Source organism: Vulpes vulpes, chromosome 5, assembly GCF_048418805.1.
Source record: "Vulpes vulpes isolate BD-2025 chromosome 5, VulVul3, whole genome shotgun sequence".
Taxonomy (NCBI): domain Eukaryota; kingdom Metazoa; phylum Chordata; class Mammalia; order Carnivora; family Canidae; genus Vulpes; species Vulpes vulpes.
In genome coordinates this window covers 49119892-49125719 of record NC_132784.1, presented here as the reverse complement: position 1 = coordinate 49125719, position 5828 = coordinate 49119892, and positions in this window count along the sequence as shown.

The window sequence follows — 5828 nt, the reverse complement described above, 5'->3', positions numbered from 1 at the left end:
CTAAAATTATCACTACTTATATTAATTTTAATGACTCTATCTATATTATACTATCATTAATTTGCCAGAGTTTACTTCATACTATCTCTGATATTCCCTTATACTCCTTAGAGAAGTGTGCATACTTGATTGCATCATTTTACCTGTTATATATCTCACTAAAAAAAGTTTTATTTTTATTTTTATTTTTTTAAATATTTTATTTATTTATTCATGAGGGACACACACACACACACAGAGGCAGAGACACAGGCAGAGGGAGAAGCAGGCTCCATTCAGGAAGCCCAACACGGGACTCGATCCTGGGTCTCCAGGATCAGGCCCTGGGCTGAAGGTGGCGCTAAATAGCTAAGCCACCCAGGCTGCCATATACAAAGTTTTAAATTAAATTTTAGATGAATGATTCTGAGAGCATATGTAACTAGTAAGGAATTCTTTACTATTAATTTTCAAATTATAGTGTTGAAAGAGTAACAAATTATTATTAATAAGCCATACTGAACAATGTATTATCCGTTGTTGAGTCAAATTATTAGAAATTTCAAAAGGTAAAAGTGGCTTTGATCATCTTAATATTGTGAAATGCATCCTATAAAATGTGTACAACATGATACAATGATGAAACGAGTAATGAGGCATGTATTATTTATGAAAGTGGGGATATTTGAGATATATAGCACAAGTTCCAAAAGATAGAATAACAATTAAATGCAAAATAAAACCTACATGCAAGCATACATTGATTTTGGGGCAAGTAAACTGAGAAAAAAGTCGCTTATTCTTTTTTTGTGTGTGATGATTTTTTTCCCGCTTATTCTTAATAGCAATATGATTTCAATAGACACATAAGAGGACCTTAAGACATCAAAACAAATGGGAAACAAACAGCACTGCAGGGAGATGTTTAATGTTATGTCGAAAATGTTATGATACTCAAGACTCTACTGAGTGAGGGATGTCCTTTTGAAGGGCAGGCTAAATATGAAAGATTCTCCCCTGAAGGGAAGGAGACAGTCGAAAGCTCTCTATAGTCCTGCAGTGCAAGCAGAATGCAGAGACAGCTGGGCTTCATCCAGGGGAGTGCTCAGAGTCAGAAAGTCGCAAGACTGGGCGAACCACACCAAAGAGATTTCCTGATTTTCAGTGATAGACAGCAACCACCTAGCTGAGAACCTTGAAAAAACAATTATCCTGCTATAAAGAACTGGAATGTCCTGGGATGAATAATAAGGATTTAATCTATAAGAAATAAAGCAAAGTAAAAAACGTTCCTCAAATTTTCACAAATTATGGAAAAATAAGAGAAAAAATAGAAGCAGAACAAGGCAGAACAGTGGCAAAGTCCTTAATCACAGCTATTTGGGGCTTGTCTTCTCATTAAAACTTATCAAATAAGAATTGGAAATTATCCAAACATCATAGTTTGCCAATAATGGACTGTCACGTGCAAAATTACCTCAATGAAAAGCCTGCGTGTTTTGCATTTCATGGTTCAAGTTAAATCATCCTCAACTAATCCTTTTGTTGATTTCATAAAGTCCAAACATGGGAAATAAGATCTCCTATTGAGACTGTTTCAGATAAGCTGCACTCAAACTGTGAACTAGCATCCAAGGGGCCAATTCCTTGAAGGATGGAGAAAAAGACAAAAACATCAGGTGTCCAGGCTCTCAGTGCAATTCAGCTAGAGTAACATGCATCTGACTGGATCAGTAGTTGAAATCTGGGCAAAAATTCGCTTCTTCAGAAACTTCCAAATGAGAAGAATAAGCTGAAAACCAGTGTGACAATTCATATCTGTTCATATCTGTAACTATGTGAATACGATACATATATTATATACATATATGCATACATATATGCATATTATATATATTATATATTTTAATTACATAATAATATCAGTGTATCAATATATTAGTATTAACTATATTATATATAACATATATAATGACAATAGAATTAAAATATAAAGACCCTTTCATAGTTTTGAAGACCATCATCCTCCATCCACAAACCAGGGTAATTGTTTTTTTTTTGTTTTTTTTTTTTTTTAATTTTTTTTTCAGGGTAATTGTTGATCTGATTTCTATCACTCTAGTATACACTTTTCCTGAAATATATATATATATAATACAAAATAAAAATATATATATACACACACACACACACACACACAGCATGTCATCTTCTGTGTCTGACTTCTTTGTTTTTGTACGTATCAGTGATTCATTCTATTTTATTACTGGGTAGCATTCCATCATATGGAAATGCCATAGTTTGTTGATCCACTGATATAATAGACATCTGGACTATTTCCAGTTTTGGCAGTGATGAATACACATACTGTGAACATTTGCATGGAAGTTTTTTTGGGACATATGCTTTCATTTCTCTTGAGTAAATACCTAGGAATACAATTACTGGGATATATGGTAAGCATATGGCAACTTTATAAGAAACTGCCAAATATATTCTAACATGGCTATACTACTTTGCATCCCTGTGAGCAATCTATTGTATTTCTATTTGCTTCACATTCTTGTCTATACTTGGTATTGCCAGGGTATTTAATTTAGCCATTCTGGTGGGTATACAGTGGTATTTTGATGAGAGTTTTATTTGCATCCTTGTAATGATTCTTTATGAAAAACATGGTTTCATGTGCTTAATTGGAATTTGCACATCTTCTTTGATGATAGATCTGTACAAACCCTTTTATCCAAGTTTTTCATTGGTTTGTTTTCTTATTATTGAGTTTAAGAATTCTTCATATTCCACAGGGTACCTGGGTGGCTCAGTCAGTTAAGCCTCTGCTCAGGTCATGATCCCTGGGTCTCAGGCTGGAGACCTGTACACTGCACTGCACCGGGCTCCATGCTGAGCCTGAAGTCTGCTTCTCCCCATCCTCTGCTTCTCTCTCAGCTTGTGATCTCAGATGAGCTCTCTCTTTCTCACTCTCTGAAATGAATACATAAAAAATTTAATAAAAAGGGTTCTTCACATTCCAAATGCAAGGTATCATTACACATATATTTTGCAAATATTTTCTCCCAAGCTATGGCTTACCTTTATATTTTCTAAATAGAGTCTTTGATTACTATTGTAAATTTGTAATTTTGATGGAGTCTAATTTGTTAAGTTTTTAGTTTTTTTAGCTTGATCTTTTCTTTTTAAAGAAGTCTTTTCCTCATTCAAGCTTAAGAATATTTGTTCTCCTACTTCTAGAATTTTTGAAGTTTTCACTTTAAACTACAAGAGATTGTATCCAAATATACATGTAGTGAGTAGGGGACCTCCATGTCATATTGAATGGGATAAATCCTCTCCAGCTATGCACATCGCCCTACATTAATAAATGGCTCTGCTTCCTACCTCTCAGTGTGTGAATAGAGTTGATATTACCTAGAACTGAAATGTATAATTATTTTTATGATTATATAATGTTGTACAATAAACTCTTTAGCATGATGACTGAGTCATACCTTAGTACATTTTAACACTATCACCTCTTACTATTTTTTTCATTATGAGTATTAATTCCTTAATTCTAAAAATGCTTTTTTAAAAAGTGCCTTTGCTGGGGGCACCTGGACGGCTCAGTCAGCAGATCATGCAACTCTTGATCTCAGAGTTTTAAGTTCAAGCACCACATTGAAGGGAGAAAGATTATTTAAAAATAAAATGGAGAAGGAGGGAATCAAGACTTCACTAAACATGTTATAGTGTGTCCATCAATCTCATCAACTCCTCCAGGAGCAAACAAACATAAACCTTTATTATACAACAATTGAGGTAAAGAAGATATACTTCAAAGAATTATAATATGAATCAGCATTTGGTCTATTTAACTACATCTAAGTCTTCTAATTGATAGATGGATGGTTATTTGTTAGAAACACAGATGTTACCATGGTTCACATGTATGTTAACAAAAGACTAGAAACTTTTAGTATATGATGCTAAAGAACACCCAAATAGACATTAGGTACTCTTCTCAACACTTTACATGCTTATTGATTTAATCCTCACAAGAATCCTATGAGGTAGACAGACATTCTTTTTTTTTTTTTTTTAAGATTTTATTTATTTATTCATGAGAGACACTGAGAAAGAGGCAAAGACATAGGCAGAGGGAGAAGCAGGCTCCCCGGAGAAAGCCTGATATGGGACTTGACCCCAAGACCCCAGGATCACGCCCTAAACCAAAGGGAGACACTCAAGCACTGAGCCATTCAGACATTCTTATTTACAGTTTGCTAAAGGACAAATGGTGCAGAGAAATTATCTAAATTGACCAGCGATCCAATTCTTTAATGTGACACTGGTAGATGGGTTCAAGAGGTACAGCTCCAGATCCCGTGTTCTTAATAAGTACATCATGCTAAGAATTGCCATGACAAGGCACGGATCCTGGGTATATTCTCTGAAGACCTGTGGGACTATCCCTCAGGAACTTAGTTATAAGGGAGAATAACCAAGAAATTTTGAGGTTCAGATATTAAGTAACTTAAAGCTATATCTTCATTTCCTTTGACAAAAACCTTATACCCTCAAAGTTTAGGTGGGTTGTGCTGATAGATGTCTATAATGTATTATAGACTTTTTAAAAATATTTTATTTATTTATTCATGAGAGACACAGAGAGAGAGAGAGAGAGAGAGACAGGCAGAGGCACAGGCAGAGAGAGAAGCAGGCTCCATGCAGGGAGCCCCATGTGGGACTCGATCCCAGGTCTCCAGGATCACACCCTGGGCTGAAGGCAGGCGCTAAACCACTGAGCCACCCAGGGATCCCTATAATATATTATGGTTGACCAGGATGTACTGCTCTTCTAGGAAGGGAGGGTCCCATTCCTTGCCCTGGGGATGTCAGGCAACATAAGCGAAGGGATGAGTGCCACTTCTAAGCAGAAGCCTTAAGGATTGGTGTGTGCCTTGCCATGTTTAGTTTTGCCCTTTCTTTGAGCTAGAGCAGCTTTTTCAGGCTGCTTCTGCAGTGAATAAAACATGGCAGTGTAACCACAGCTGAGGCATAAAAAGGGCACAGTGTGATCTAGAAATCAAGTTCTGTTTTTCTAAGCTGCCTGTAATTTGTCATTTCTTACCACAGCATAACCTAGCCTATCCAAATTGACATGGTGTCCTCCTTTTAACATTTTTAGTTTAAAATAAGACTCAATTCATTAAATAAGTACTTGTCAATATCTCAGACTGATTTTCTCTCAGCTGGCCCAACAGAGAGGTTTGACAGTGAATGCAACTATGCAGCTGCAAGAGGCACTTGGTATCCCACAATTGTGAACCAACAGATAAAGAAAATGTGCATATAGAGACAATGGAATGTTAGTTAGCCCTAAAAAGGAAGGAAATCTTGCCATTTGTGGCAACATGGATGAAACCAGAGAACATTATGCCAGTTACAGAAAGACAAATGCTTAATGCTGAATGATTTAACTTGTATGAGGTTATCTAAAATAGTTAAGCTAATGAAATCAGAGAATAGAATGGTGGTTGCCAGGGGTTTGGGGAAGGTGGAAATGGGAAATTGTTTCTCAAAGAGTATAAAGTTTTTATTATGCAAGTTGAATAAATTCTAGAGATCTACTGTACGACATAGCACCTATAGTTCACAACATGCTTACATTTTGTGCACATAAAAATATGTAACTAAGATACATTATGTAATGTTATATAAGATATATTAAGATGTATGTTTTATAAAATATATTAAGATAGATCTTATGTTAAGTGTCCTCACTAAAAAAAATAAGTGAAGAGGACTAAAAGGTACAAACTTCCAGTTATGAAAGAAATAAAGCATAGAGA